This window comes from Camellia sinensis, chromosome 6, assembly GCF_055761805.1.
Source record: "Camellia sinensis isolate YWXY chromosome 6, ASM5576180v1, whole genome shotgun sequence".
NCBI classification, from domain to species: domain Eukaryota; kingdom Viridiplantae; phylum Streptophyta; class Magnoliopsida; order Ericales; family Theaceae; genus Camellia; species Camellia sinensis.
In genome coordinates, this window is record NC_138966.1 from 193,604,094 (window position 1) to 193,621,121 (window position 17,028).

The 17,028-nt window shown below is 31.6% G+C and overlaps 2 pseudogenes; one reads left to right on the forward strand and one right to left on the reverse strand.

Annotated features, from left to right (window-relative positions):
- Positions 1–8,243: 8,243 nt before the first annotated feature.
- The window catches only part of LOC114308040 (alkane hydroxylase MAH1 pseudogene), a 36,460-nt pseudogene continuing 27,675 nt past the window's right edge, over positions 8,244–17,028 (reverse strand).
- On the forward strand, positions 9,884–11,584 carry LOC145792550 (alkane hydroxylase MAH1 pseudogene; annotated as a pseudogene).

A 17,028-nucleotide genomic window follows, 5' to 3' on the forward strand; every position in this document is an offset into this window, starting at 1 on the left:
TGTTTAGAGCATGTTTTATTAACATTAAGTACATTTTAAATAGTAGGAATAGGGTAATATTATGTTTTTTGACAAAGTCTAAATATATAATTTAGTTTATTCTCCGTAAAAGCTTAAGATATTTCGAATGTTTTTTCCCCCCTCCTTTGATTAGAAAAACATTATACAGACAAATAGACTTTTACATAGTACCAAAATAAAAAATAAAAAACTTAAGAAAAATTATGTTGCATTAATTAATGGTTGTAAAGATGTCCTCAAATTATGGGTTTGTTTTTTGAGGGTTTATATATATATATATATATAAATCACCAAATACGTTTCACACAATAAACTCCACCATATTTGCATGTAGGACACATCACATTCAAAAATTAATGGTGGGTCTCATTATTTATTTATAAATATGATGGATTATATACATATTGTTTTTTGTGTGGATGATGTGAAGAAATTATGTTGTAAATGGAGTTCTTATTTCGCTGCAAATTATTTTGGTAGGTGGACCCAACTCAAGATGGATTGGATGTCTTTCTTTCCTTCAGCTCGATTAGTGAATGGCTTTCAAATCCAAATAACCAGACGGGATGACGAGTTGAAAAAAATAAAATAAAAATAAAATTTTTATTTTCCCATTTTATACATTACATACTGTTAATGCCCTTATCCTTCCATAATTTGTAAATCATTGTAAAATTTTTATTATGAAGAAATTGTTATTTTTATGCATGAATTTTTATATTATTATGCAATTATTATGGAGAAATTTTAATATTTTTAATAATTTTATCGGAGGATTTTTTTTTTTTTTTGTGACGGCGCTACACTGTTGCAAAAAAAAGAAAATTTTATTATTTTTATTGATTTTGTTACAGGTTTTTCTTTTTGCGACGACACTAAACTGTCGCAAAAAATAGAAATTTTATTATTTTTTTTAATACTTTTTGCGACGGCTTGCGACGGCACCACACCGTCGCAAAAACAATGTTCTTTCTGTTGCCAAAAAAAAGACTATTAGCGACGGCATTTTTTGCCGTCTCAAATAACATTTTTAGCGACGGTAAAATAGTGCCATCGCAAAAAATCAAGAAATTTCAAACATTATTAGCGACTGTAAAGTGCTGTCGCAAAAGGCAAAAATGCCGTCGTAAAAACTCTTTTGCAACCCCCCCAGTTGCGACCCCTCTCTTACCGTCGCAAAAAGTCATTTGCCGTTGCAAAAAGCTGAAATTTTAGTAGTGTCTAATAGAACCCCTAAATTTCATCCTTGCCTATTTTAAGGGATTAGTGGCTCCCTATACCCTTCCATTAGAGCTCTTAAACACTTTCCAAAAATAGGAATTGCTATAGTGACTCCCTATTTGTAAGGAGTCACTGTAACTCCCTTATTAATTTTATTTTTTTTTATTATTTTTTTTTTTTTGTTTAGGGACTGCAACACACATTTATGATTTTTAATTTTTTTTAAATTTATAATTAAAAATTATATTTTAATAAAATAGAGAAAAAAAATAGAGAATTTGTTAATAGAATAGGAAAATAATAGAATCTGTTGGGAGAAATAAATGAAAAAATAATTCTTAAAATAAAAAATAAAACTTTTATTAATATTTTAAATAAAATTTAAGTAATATGATAGGAAAGCTCTAATATTTTACATTTATCAAGCAAAAATGCTAGAGGCCTCAAAAATTCTACCAAAAATTTTACCAAATGTCTCACATGGGTGTGGGACCCACATGGGACCCACATTGTGTGGGTCCCACACCCATGTGAGACATTTGATAAAACTTTTGATAGAATATTTGGGATCTCTAGCATTACTCTTTATCAAGACATGCCATTAGAACACACGTACACTCTAATTACTACGAGTCTTTATCTCCAATGTGAATTGTCAATGTGTATTTTGTCATGTCAATGTATAATGTTAAACACTTTAAGGACAATTCTCGGAGTGTATTTATAAACAAGTAGAGTGGAAATAATAAATCTCTAAATTTATGGTTCTAATTGAATTCATAGCCCTCCTATACTAATTATATAAATAAATAAAAAAACAAGAAAGTTAATTTTAATTTTCAAATTAACGAAGTGCAAGTGGTAATTGTGTCCCAAGGGTGTAGTTGTCACTTATACTGGGACAAATATCTCATCTGCACTCTGTTAATTTATAATTAATTTTTCTATTTTCTATAATAAATTATTTTAATTTTTCTATCTTCTATAATAAATGATTTTTCTTATAAAAAAATGTTACTAATATTTAATTCATATTAGATATTTTTCATAAAATTTTGGTTTGATTTGCTTATAGTTTTTGAGTTATTTTCATTTTGTAACTCTTTTTTCCTTTACTAATTAAAGTAACTTATTTACTTTTATTATCCGGTTTCAACCATTTCTCTTTTCCATCTAAAAGTGATCACTCTTTATCTCTTCTGAGAAAAACAAAATTAATAGACATAAGCGTTACATTTCAAAAAAAGAAATTATTAAACCCAAACGACCGCAACAACCCAACCCCCCCAATTTTGTTTATTTTATCACTTTTAGTGTTTATATATATACAAGCAAAATTTTAAATTTTTGTTTTTTAAGATACTATTTATGAGTTTGCCTTAGACCCATAAAAATCAGGGCCAGCCTAGGGATGAGTTTGGCAACAATGAATTAATGCCAATAGTAAACGATTTTGGCATTAAATTATATTCTATTAATTTTAACTATTATTAAAGAAAATAATATAAATTTGATGTAATTTTATAATTTAAGTTCAAATCTCAACTTACTATTATGTTCATCGTGAGTTCTATTTTAATGATTCGAATTGTTCATTTAGTAAGGTCTTCTGTGTATATCATCAATGAAAAAAAAAAATAGTGGGTTCATCTAATTTTTTTTTTTTTTATCAGCAAAAAAGATAACTTTATTGATAAAAGAGAAAGTACAAAATACATTACAAGCATCAATAAAGCAAAGAAGAGCAAAAAAACATCATAACTAAGTTAGATGATTCCAATTTGAAAAATCTAGAAATCCCCTAGATGTTGATTTGTGATTATGTATCAATTTTAAGCAGAATATAACAATCACAATCAAACAATCAAGACAAAGAAACACAACGATTTAACGTGAAAAAAACCACAATTGGACACCTCCAACTGTGATCAAAAAACCACGGGCAACAGCCACAAGACAACCCACTAAGAAGAATTAAAGGAATTACACAGGTATACTCTCAATTACCTAGCGAATCCACAACGCCTAATTGAACCAACCTCTATGTGCCTCTTCCAACCCCATCTTCACCACGGAATTGTCTTTCTGATGAGCCACTCCGGATTCCACCAAAGCTTCAGGCTCGAATTCTTCAGAATCCACAACTGAAGAACAACTCTCTCTTTTGTGTATAACAAACAAACCTTTGATGTACTCTTTTTAAATCATGAGTTGAAGACTCAAAAAAAAACATCAAAGAAAACAAACAAAATATCCCCAGATATAAACCTTAAGAACCAAAAAGAAGATCTGGAGGACTTCAATCAATCACTTAGTTTTGGGAGAAAACCAAGTATTTATAGAGAACCAAAAGTAATCCTAGATTGGAAAAAAAACAAACTCCTTGAGAAATCCGGATTCTGAGGTTCGCTCGAGCGAGCAGTGTATTTTTCATGATTTCTACTAGTGCCTTGGCTCGAGCGACGGATCCTTGGCTCGAGCGAGGAATACACTTTTTCAGGTTTTTGTATGGACGCAATCCGTGGCTCGAGCGCGCATTCCTTGGCTCGAGCGAGCAAGCCCTAGCTCGAGCGAGAATTCCTTGGCTCGAGCGAGCAACGACGGACATGCAATTTTGAATGCAATTTTGCATTTTGCTTCGGCCGCGAGCTGACCGGGCAGCTCGACCTCCGTAATAATCAGCGAAGTGGCAATCTTGAAAGCATTAACATCACAAACTTCTCTGCATGGTTCGATTCGGGTTTGGATTCGCATCTAATAAACTCAAAGCCTCACTGAAAATAAAAGTGCGAAAATAAATACATCTGAAAGGAGTTTTGTCAAACGGGGTTGCCAAGAATAAAAACCTAACACAATTAAATTGGCATCGAGAAAAAAGCTCAATTACACGCTAGCTCCAACTAAGGCCTAGTTTGGAAAGATTGAAAAAAGATAAAAAGTCAAAAAGTCACTATCCTATTTAAATCACATCATCTTATTTAAGTCACATCACCTCTCTAACACATCACTTCAAACCCAACCCAAACCCAACCCATATTTCATAAAAAATCAAAAAGTACACTTATTTAGCCTTCTCAAACTAGGCCTAAGCAAGGTGAGGAACCAACCAAGCCCAAGCAAAACAAAAACAAGAAAGGAAAAAGAAAAGCTGCCAAGCACTCGCAAGCAGGGGCGTAGCTATGTAGGGCCCGAGGGTTACGTGTTCCCTGAATTTTGAGATTTTTTTTTTTTAAACATAAATAGAATATTTTAAATAAAAAAAATTATAAAAATATTATTTAAAGTGACATGTCAATGACACTTTTAAAATTATGAGAATAATAATGATTATTTTGATTAAAAATAAAGAGACTATAGTAAGTCATATTATTATTTATGAAAATTTCAATATAATGGTAATGTCTATCATTATTGACATACAAACATGATTAATTTCAATAAAGATATAGAATTTATTGAATTATTAATTACATTTGACATGTGAAATTTATCCTACATATGGAGTTTATCTTCCATGTGTTTCTTTCTATTTATAACTAAAATGACCACTATATAAATTATAATCAAGCAACACATTTTCAATTATAGAAAATAAAAAAATTACAATAGATCATAACTAATATCAGAATGAGTCATAACTAACTATTACTTGATATATAGTCATAACTAAAATAACAACCACAAAAAGTTATAACTAAATTATATCTAATACTATAATGTGTTATAACTAAAGACCACGAAGATCATAATTGCAACATATGATAAACACTTTTTTTACAGTATGTTTTATAGAATTTCTCTACTAAAATATATCTTCAATTTCAACTTATCTTCATTTTTAATTTTCCATTCCACCTATAAAATAGTTACTCCCCAATATTTGTATAAAATTTAATCTAAAATCGTTTAATTTAAAATTCACATTTATCCAAATGAACTTTTAATATTTAAGTTTAGTAATATCTCATTGTTATTTATTATAAAAAAAAATAATTAATATTGTCATTAATTTGTACCCCACTTCCCTAAATTCGACTACGCCACTGCTCGCAAGTAGTAATAATGCCACTCTCACAGGCAGACCCTTACATGACTGAGATTGAATAGTAAGTTATTCACACTGAATAGTAGGTTCATTCCATAACTGCAACTGTTTCATTTTTGCCATTGTCTCCAAAAGATGAATAATTTATTTTTTAAAAATAAGCTTGTCATCTATTTTTTTTATAGACAAATGTGATAAAATAAAAATAAAAATAAATACGATTATCAAATTGATCAAATTTTTTTCATAAATGACATATACGAAAGATCTTACAGAATAATATCATTACAATGGAAACCGTAATGAGTATCATAAATCCGAATATAACGGTGAAATTGATATTTAAATTTGAAATAAATCCAAACAAAACACCGTAATAATACTAATCAAATAGTGATACTATTTATCCAAAATGAAAAAAAAAATCAATGTTAACGTTATAATTAATTTTGACTAAACCAGAAAATTTTTTGTGGAGCTTTAATATTAAAACTTGGACAGTACTTAACTTCTCATATAAAAAAAAAATATTTAATCCAAAAGAATGCAACTTCTTATTTTCAAAAGGAAAACGATAACTAAATGCACTTTATTAAAAGTAAATCTGACCGTGATTCTTGGACAAGCTTAGTATGGGCGGTGATGTTGCTCGTGGCATTCATTATGGTTCATTCCAATAATTTGAGTTGTTTATTTTTTAAAATTATAATATTTAGCTTATTCATGAAAAAAAATAGTTTATATTTATTTGCAAAAAAAAAAACGATAAATATTATTTGAAAACAAAATTATCTATTTTTTGGGAGACAAATGTAATAAATTAACTTAGTTATGGTTATTGAATTGACATGATTTGTTATATAGATAATTTATACATTGGCCTCGTTTGGGAAGTGGCTATTTTAGTAGGCTATTTGGCTTTTTGGCTATTTTAGTGGCTATTTTAGTTTTTGTGTTTGGGAAGATGAGATGATTTTTTAGTTGAGTTATTGTATTGAAAAGTGTGTTGAAATGATGTTTAAATTTAAAATGACAGATTTATCTCTAACTTTTTATTTTTTAAAATTGATATAAAGGGGCAAAATGGTAATTTCGCCCTTGGGGGCAACACTGTCCGGCTGTGACAGTGTAGGCTGTGCCTACACTGTCCAGCAGCAGCCTATTTTCTTCTCTCTTTTTTTCTGAAAATCCATGGACAGTGTTGCTTTTGGGCTAAAAAATCAAATGAGGCTATAATAGCCTAATTCTCGGAATCCCAAATAGCGCCATTGTGGTTTAAAAAAATAAATAATTCCGATAATTAATTTGAGACCTGTGGTAGACCTGACAAATCCAAACATCACTGTCTAATCCACAAAGTGGATTTGTGAGAATTTTTGTTTATTAATTGGATTAAATGAGATAACCATTTCTTATTTTAATTTCTTTTTTTAAAAAAAAAAATTACCAACAAATTATATTTTACTATTAAGATTCCTCTTAAGTCTGATCAAATTTCATTGTGAATAATTAATTCTTTTTCTTCATAATTTATTCTTCAAAAGTTAGGCAATTCTATTTTCACACACTAATTCCACTCAGTTCATACACTTAATAAAAAAATTTATTAATACAATTTTGTCTTAAAATAAAAATATCATAATATTCTCATCTCTACTCAAACCGTATTTCTAAAATGCCACAACCATCCTTTATTGTCAACGCCACCTCTCTCATCTGTCATCTCCTCCTACGGCCTCTTTTCTTATCCGCCTGCGATTACTTTCCGCCATGAACCATATACTCCCACAAGTCTCTCACCACGAATCACTCAATGTTGACTGTGGAAGTCTAGGATGGAGGGGGGATGAGCTAGAAATGGCGATGGTGGTAGCGATTGAGGGTTGAAAGTGGCGGCAACGACAGTAAAAGATGATTGGATGAATAAAAAAAAGAAAAGCAAAAAAAAGATTTTATTTGGTATAGTTTTAGAATATGTTTTCAAAAATAAATTAAAAAAATTTCATCTTTTTAGGGGCAAAAAGATTTAAAAATTAAAAAAATATTTTTTTAATATTTATTTTTGTCAAATTAATTTATATTTTTCTCATAAAAATTTTAAAAATTTGATTCAAAAATTGAAACCAAACATAGCCTTAGGGTTTTAAAGTTGAAAATGAGGGTAATATTGAAATATAGAGATGTGTACTGAGAATTTATATTTTTATAATGTGTGTATTGAGAAAATATTCATTAAGTGTGTGTACTGAGAAAAATTAGTATGTGAAAATAGAATTATCCCAAAAAGTTTGCTTCTTCTTAATGGTTTGTTTTATTCCAAATCTACCCTTAAAATTAAATATAAATAAAAAATTGTATAAACAAATTTAATTTACTTAAAAATTATATTTTTAATTGTAAAAATTAAACAAACTATATTGAACAATATTATAAACAAGAATTTGATCAAAAGTTCTGGCATAAGATTCTTCATTTTATGTTGTCTCTTATTATGAAAATATGTGGAAAATAATTCAAAAAGCCTAAATTTACTAGTATTACATTAAAAGAGGAAATACTACCATAGCAAATCAAGATACTTTGCAAAGGGTGAGGTAAAAAAAATAAAGAATTTTATGTCTACGTTTTTATTTAATAGAATTTGCATATTTGTAAAATTTCAAAAAGATTTTCTTTCTAAGGTAAACTTGGAACAAAACGTATTACCTCGGATTTAATAGAATTTGCATATTTGTAAAATTTCAAAAAGATTTTCTTTCTAAGGTAAACTTGGAACAAAACGTATATTTGTAAAATTTCAAAAAGATTTTCTTTCTAAGGTAAACTTGGAACAAAACGTATTACCACGGAGAAATAATTTTTTTTGGAAACAAGTTATCAAAAATAGCATTTAATTGTGGATATCAAAAATTGATACGATTTTCAACCCCATCAACACATCAGCATGAAACCGCCATCATTTGAGGAAAGCAACTTCTTTCCCCAAACAAGTCCTTGGTCCTGCATTGAACGCGAAGAACTTGTAAGATGGCTCATGTTTGATTGTTCCTCGGTCAGATATCCATCGCCCTGGCTTAAACTCCAACCAATCCTCTCCCCACACAAATTCCATCCTCCCCATTGCATACAAAGAGAAAAGTATTTTCATTTTCGGGTGAACACGGTGCCCCGTGGGCAGTGTGTCCATTGAGTCGGCTCTTTGTGTTGGATTGGAACTCGTGGGTAAAGCCTCAATGACTCACACAATGCAGCGTGCAAATAAACCAACTTGCTTAGCTCTTTTGCCTCGAAAAGCCGCCATTTCTCAGTTTCTCCTTCAGGTATTACCGATTTAAGCTCTTCTCTGATCTTTTCTTCGATGGTTGGATGCTGAGAAACAAGCCAAATAAACCATGTCAGAGCTGAACTAGTCGTGTCTCGCCCTGCAAGCATGAGATTCAAAACAGTATCCCTCAAGAACTTATCGTTGCGCTTTAAATTGAAGGTGTCATCTTCAATCAAGTATGATGTTAGTAAGTCCACAGCTTCTTCTTCTTCTTCTTCTCCCTCTTTTAACTCGGCTTTTTTGCTCATTTCTTCTTTCTTGCAAGTCTTCAATCAAGTACGAACCTTTGAAATAAATCTTGCGAGTCCACAGTTAGGCCTTGTTTGGACACATGGTTAAGAACCGGGATCAACCCCGTCTCCACTTTTCCCTGACTAGTCTTGACCAAAAACCGGTAGAATCGCTGGTGGTTGATCAATACGCGGGCGAGCTTTCTCTGATTCTTCCACAGATCTGCGTCGGAGTTGAAAATCCCATCTCCCAAAACATCAAACATTTTCAAGAACTCGGGTCCTTTAGGGAAATTAGGGAAATTGAAACTCATGACGTGCTGCACGTTAGCAGGATCAACTGTGCCTAGCATGTCCATGTTAGCAAACCAAGGGCCTTTTAGCAAAAAAAGTACCCCCAGTTCGCCCTAGGATTTCGGTACACATTTCATGAACCCAGTTCACATGGCGGAGCATGCTCGGCAACATGCCAAGAACCGCCCAGTTCCGGGACAAGTCATTGTTGTCACCAAAGACATACCAATCCATTAGGATTTGCCTTTATTCCCAACATGGAGTTTTAGAGAATTAACAAAGTAATATACGATATACTTTTATATATATGGATGGGCAGTATACTTTTATAATTAACGTTAAATAAGAGTTATATGTATATGTTGCAATAGCTTCACCATGGTGATGTCCTACTTTTTAAGGATTTGTCATATAGCTGTGTTTCTGCCCACTGTCCAGTTTCCATTTCTATGCTACTTAGCTTTGAACAATGCTCTTGGTGCATATAGGGCCTGTCACATAATTTATGGAGCTTCTAGTTGTGGGACTTGCTTAGGGAGCAATTAGCAGTTATAGTGCAGCAAAACTATTAGGCTTTGGCTTGCCAGTCAAGGTGCAGAGGAGCAGTTGAATCATCTTAAATGTGCTCTTATTTGTTTGGAGGCATTGCTTGTGATATTGGTTTCTATGATTTTATGGGTGTGATCTCATCCTCCCAGAATTTATTCAGACTGGTGTATGGAGACTTGGGAATAAAGGCAAATCCTAATGGATTGGTATGTCTTTGGTGACAACAATGACTTGTCCCAGAACTGGCCGGTTCTTGGCATGTTGCCGAGCATGCTCCGCCATGTGAACCGGGTTCATGAAATGTGTACCAAAATCCTAGGGCGAACTGGGGTTACTTTTTGCTAAAAGGCCCGCTAACATGGACATGTTATCCTGCTAACGTGCACTACGTCATGAGTTCCAATTTCCCTAAAGGACCCGAGTTCTTGAAAATGTTTGATGTTTTGGGAGATGGGATTTTCAACTCCAACGCAGATCTGTGGAAGAATCAGAGAAAGCTCGCCGGCGTATTGATCAACCACCAGCGACTCTACCGGTTTTTAGTCAAGACTAGTCGGGGAAAAGTGGAGACGGGGTTGATCCCGATTCTTAACCATGTGTCCAAACAAGGCCTAATTGTGGACTTGCAAGATTTATTTCAAGGGTTCACATTTGATACTACTTGTATTTTTATAACTAGTTATGACTTGGGTTGTCTTTCAATTGAATTTCCAGATGTACCCTTTGCGAAAGCCATGGATGACACCGAAGAAGCCTTGCTTGTGAGGCACGTCGTGCCTGAAACCGTGTGGAGGATCCAAAGTTGGCTAGGGATCGGACACGAGAAGAAATTAAGCGAAGCTTGGAAAACCTTAGATCGCGTTATCAATAATTATGTATCGATGAAGAAAGAAGAAACGAGCAAAAAAGCCGAGTTAAAAGAGGGAGAAGAAGAAGAAGCTGTGGACTTACTAACATCATACTTGATTGAAGATGGCACCTTCAATTTAAAGCCCGATGATAAGTTCTTGAGGGATACTGTTTTGAATCTCTTGCTTGCAGGGTGAGACACGACTAGTTCAGCTCTGACATGGTTTATTTGGCTTGTTTCGCAGCATCCAACCATCGAAGAAAAGATCAGAGAAGAGCTTAAATCGGTTATACCTGAAGGAGAAACTGAGAAATGGCGGCTTTTCGAGGCAAAAGAGCCAAGCAAGTTGGTTTATTTGCATGCTGCATTGTGTGAGTCATTGAGGCTTTACCCACCAGTTCCAATCCAACACAAAGAGCCCACTTAAGTGGACACACTGCCCACGGGGCACCGTGTTCACCCGAAAATGAAAATACTTTTCTCTTTGTATGCAATGAGGAGGATGGAATTTGTGTGGGGAGAGGATTGCTTGGAGTTCAAGCCAGAGTGATGGATATCTGACCGAGGAACAATCAAACATGAGCCATCTTACAAGTTCTTCGCGTTCAATGCAGGACCGAGGACTTGTTTGGGGAAAGAAGTTGCTTTCACTCAAATGAAGGCGGTTTCGGCTGCAATAATCCATAACTACAATGTTAGAGTTGTGGAAGGTCACCCTGTGGTTCCTAATGCTTCGATCATTCTCTACATGAAGCATGGATTGAAGGTTAGAGCTGCCAATAGATGGATTTGAGAGGAGTACTTGGTCTGATGATGTTATGATGTGATTTCTAGTTGGGTTGTGTGTTTAAGTTGATGATCTATGTATTTGAGTTTTGGTACAAGTCTATTATGTAATAAGGAATTGTGTGTGTGTGTGTGTGTGTTAGATTTGTTGTTTTTTCCCTTTGATATGTCATATTTTGAAGGAGAGAAATACAAACTCTCACTTTTCTGTCTTGTTTCTTAGTACGGTTGTAAGTGGTTGGCTGGATTCTTTTGTTGTTTTGTTTGGTGTTTGGATGGATTCTAAAAAGATAAGCTGCTAGGTAATCATCAAAGTTTTATGATTTTTAAATTATACTTAAAATAAAATATTACATACTAATTAAGATAATTTAAATATCATAAATCTTTGATATTATATGACTACTTTTGTTAATTCCAAAGTACAGGTAGACACGAAGGCAGAAAAATATGCCTTGGATCATCTATACTCGAGCAAGTCTCAATCCCATCCATGCACTCATAGGAAACCAACAATAATTAATACAATATTATTGAAAATCCTATCAAATTTTGATATCCACAATTAAATCCTATTTTTGATAACTTGTTTCCAAAAAAATTATTTCTCCACGGTAATATGTTTTGTTCCAACTTTACCTTAGAAAGAAAATCTTTTTGAAATTTTAAAAATATGCAAATTCTATTAAATAAAAACGTAGACATAAAATTCATTATTTTTTTTACCTCACCCTTTGAAAAGTATCTGGATTTGCTATGGTAGTATTTCCCTCTTTTAATGTAATATTAGTAAAATTAGGCTTTTTGAATTATTTACCACATATTTTCATAATACGAGACAACATAAAATGATGAGTCTTATGCCAGAACTTTTAATCAAATTCTTGTTTATAATATTGTTCAATATAATTTGTTTAATTTTTACAATTAAAAATATAATTTTTAAGTAAATTAAATTTGTTTATACAATTTTTTATTTATATTTAATTATAAGGGTAGATTTGGAATAAAACAAACCATTAAGAAGAAGCAAACTTTTTGGGATAATTTTATTTTCACACAATAATTTCTCTCAGTACACATACTTAACGAATAATTTCTCAATACACACATTATAAAAATATAAATTCTCAGTACACATATCTATATTTCAATATTACCCTCATTTTCTATTTTAAAACCCTAAGGCTATGTTTAGTTTTAATTTTTGAATCAAAATTTTAAAATTTTTATGAGAAAAATATAAATTAATTTGACAAAAATAAATATCAAAAAAATAATTTTTTTTAATTTTTGAATCTTTTTGCCCCTAAAAAGATGAAACCATATTGAAATAAGACTTTTTTTACTTTATTTTTGAAAACATATTCTAAAACTATACCAAACAAAATATTTTTTTTTTTTTTCTTTTTTCATTCATCCAATCATCTTTTACTGTCGTTGCCGCCACTTTCAACCCTCTATCGCTACCACCATCCACTTCTAGCTCATCCCCCCTCCATCCTAGACTTCCACAGTCAATATTGAGTGATTCATGGTGAGAAACTTGTGAGAGTGTATGGTTCATGGCGAAAAGTAATTGCAGGCGGATAAGAAAAAAGGCCACAGGAGGAGATGACGGATGAGAGAGGTGGCATTGACAATAGAGGATGGTTGTGGCATTTTAGAAATATGGTTTGAGTAGAAGAAGATGAGAGTATTATGATATTTTTATTTTAAGACAAAATTGTATTAATAAATTTTTTTATTAAGTGTGTGAACTGAGTGGAATTAGTGTGTGAAAATAGAATTGCCCAACTTTTGGAGAATAAATTATGAAGAAAAAGAATTAATTATTCACAATGAAATTTGATTAGACTCATGAGGAATCTTAATAGCAAAATATAATTTATTGGTATTTTTTTTAAAAAAAAAGAAATTAAAATAAGAAATGGTTATCTCACTAATTTGATTGCCAATTTTATTAATCGGATTACATATACGACGGATATTCAATCTAACGAAATTGACAAATTTTTAATATTGAGAGGGGTTGGGCTGGGGATCATAATTTCTAATATGAAAGAAAAAAAAAATGAAGAGTAATAAATGATTATCTCACTAATTTAATTGGATAACTAATCTTACATTAATTTACGAGATTATTAATTCTTTCACTATTAATCATATTAATCAAACAAGACCAAAGGAAATAGATAGAGAGATAAAGAGGGAGAAGGAGAGGGATTGCTTGGTCACATAGAAAATAAAATTTTGATTTTATACGAAAAACAAAAAATCAAAAAAACAAAAACAAAAGCAAAAACATTTACTTATTAACTACTGTTAGCTCCGTCAATTCCATTTAGGTCATATGAGTATAAGATTCAACCGTTTGAATAGACAGAATGATCATACTTTAATTGAGAAAAAAATTAAAAAATTGTAAATTAATTCGAACCAGAATAAATTATACGATTGGATTTAATTTAACATTTTGGATATACGATTCAGTCTTAATTATTAAAATAAGTGAATACACTTTAGACTTTGGTCTATGATTTTAGGATTGGAGGTCCTGTTGCAGAGTAAGTTTGCTCGGCAGTGTTTTGGACCTATTTTTACAATTGTCAAACGGGTACAAAAATATAATTTAAGTTTGCTGACGAGAATAGACTTCTCTGGAGCATTGATTGACCCTCAACTCAATGAATCATTTTTGGTTTGATTTGCATTATAAACCAATCTAGTTCACCTTGTACGGCATGAATAAATTAAAGGAGCCACTTGATGGTTCAAATCCAAAATGGGAGGACCAACAGCTAGTCTTAATAGCTTAACCATCGTATTTGTAATTTTTTTAAATTTAACTTTTGTCATATCGTTGTATTTATATCATATTATATTCATAGGTCACTAATAATTCTATTTACATCATATAATTTCTATTATTTGAAAAATTGAATCTTTTAACACAAAAAATGATCATAGATAAATATTTAAAAAATATGATCATTATAGTATTACTTTAATGTTGTGTTTGGATTACGAATTTGGACAAGAATTTAAAAAAAAAAATAGAAAATATGAGTGAAATATAATTACATTTTATTTATATTTTATCCACATTTTTCTTTTCTTTTTTTTAAATTTCTACCCAAATTCATGCAAAAGACCATTGTAACCCTTAAAATGATCATGTAGAGAGAGGGAGAAAAAGGGAGAGAGCGAGACTTCTACCTTTCACAAATAGGGCCTGTTGATCCCAACAACAATATGAGCCAAACAATATTTCCTCCCAGGCTAATGGAGACTTATGTGCTGGTATGATAGACCGGACTTTATACCAAACCGCCTTGATTAATGAAATTAATAGTAAAAAAATTAATAATTTCATGAAATAGTGTAAGATTAGTTATTCAATTAAATTAGTGAGATAACCTTTTTTTTTCTTTTACTTTTATACTTAAAATTATGATTCTTAATCTCTCTCAGTATTAAAAATTCGTCAATTTTATTGGATTGAATGTCTGTCGTACATGTAATCTAATTAATAAAATTTGCAATCAAACATAAGATCGTGAGTCCATGAACTAACAATTTCAATCATATGCTATAATCCTACTAATAAAACATGTCTAACAAGTCTTACTTTAAATTAATAGGGCTATGTTTTCAATTTTAACCTTACAACCTAATCTGTTAATCTGCAATTTTCACATCAAATTCTCTACTTTCTAATGATTTCAACTGCAAAAGTATAATTTTTAAAACTAATAGATCCATAAAATTCTCACTCAAAGATTTATTGGGTAAATAATCATAACGGATAGGACTGGCTGATAATTTTGCGTAAATAACTTGCGTTTTTTAGTTGTCACACCGAGCTTAGGCTGAACTTCTTAAATAGCAATTCAGTATGGGGCCATCTTCGCACATAGGCCGAATGCAAATTGGGCCTGACATATATAATATAACAATACAAAACAATAAGAAACTGAAAAGTCCTGTTATAAACACAGGAAATTTGTGTTAAAAACGCTGCTAAAAGCCTGAAAAACATCGTAAAATGTTACAGCAACATTTAAAATTTTCTTCGTTGATACGGCCGCTGTAATAGCTTTACAATGTTTGAAAACTGTCGCTACAACTATTAGACGGCTTTTTTTAAAACGTCATAAAATCTTTGACGTCCGCTTCCATTTCGATCACAGACTAACGCATCATCATGACATCATTTGGTGGCCTTTTTTAAAAAGCGCCACCTTTTTTTTTTTTTTTGGTTCTCTCTCTTGATTCTGAAATATGATCGAAATTACAATCAGATAAAAATATTCACCTAATATCACATAAGCAACCAGCTACCAAAGAGTTTTTTTTTTTTTTTTTTGAGTGAATAAATCATAAAATAAAATAAAAAAATTTACAAGTTTCCAAGGGGCATACCGCAGGACCTACCACAACTAAATAAGGCTAAAGCCTAAATAGATCAGCAACTAAAAGATTTGATCCGAATAACCTGTTCAACATCCATATATACAAAGGAAATAGTGACAATGAACAAGTTCAAAAGACCACAAAACCGAATTCTAACCAAAATAAAGTCCAACCAACAAAATTCCATCCATTCCTCCATACACTCTAGCATTAACCTGGACAATATGTAAACCATATGCATACATCTTCAAGTCCCAACAGAGATAAAGCTGACCTAGAATCATAAGAGCACACAAATGAAATATAGCATTAAGAACCAATATAACACTGTTTGCAGCAAACTCACAATATAAGACAACTAAATCACTCAACCCACAGTGAACACTCAGCTCAATAAAGAACAACAGTGTTAAATGGAGTATCGAGCTCATAGGAAAATAAGCTAAAAGAAGAAAACAACTCCAACAATTTATAGCTCCCCTCACTCCAAATACTACTTAGTCAAACAGCTTAACAAAGCCTCCAGAAGTATAATTAATAGGGGTAATAAAAATATAGCTATACTACATTAAACTTTTAGAATGATAAGCATGTTTTTAAATAATTTAAAAGAAAACAAGCTCCTTATCTCTCAGGTCCTAGATCTTTCATTCATCTTTTGATTTTCATCAAAATCTTTAACCTAACAACGATTTGATAACATCTAACAAAAACTACAAAGAAACTCCCAATTATAATAATACCCCAAAAAGTGTGGAAGGAACTATGGTTTGGATGATAGCTACCTCAGATTGTACTTGGCCAATTCCTTGTATTTCTCAATAACTCCCATCAAGCACACAGTCTGTGAAAGAAACTTTAACAATCTTATAATCACGATCATTGTACCCCAAATTAAAGAAACTTATAATGCATGAACGATGACATATACTATTAAGACAATTCAATATAATGTGATTTAGTTGTAAACCTGTGTGATAATCTCTTCATCTGTAGTATTGGATTGTGTCCCAAGCTCCTTCATTTGTGTCTGCAATTGTTAATTAGTTAATTAGCCACCAAGAAAATTTATATTAACAAAACTGATAAGAGAATCATGAAAACAATCATAGTTGTGAGAGAGAGAAAGAAGCAACCAAGCTACATACCATGACCTCAGCAACTTTATCAATACTTGGTTTGTTATCCTTTGAGTACCCAACCATCCACACCTCTAAGCGAGTTGCCGGAACTCCATTCTTCTTATTTATTTGCTATAATTACAATTAAAAATAAGTAACAAAATCAAAAT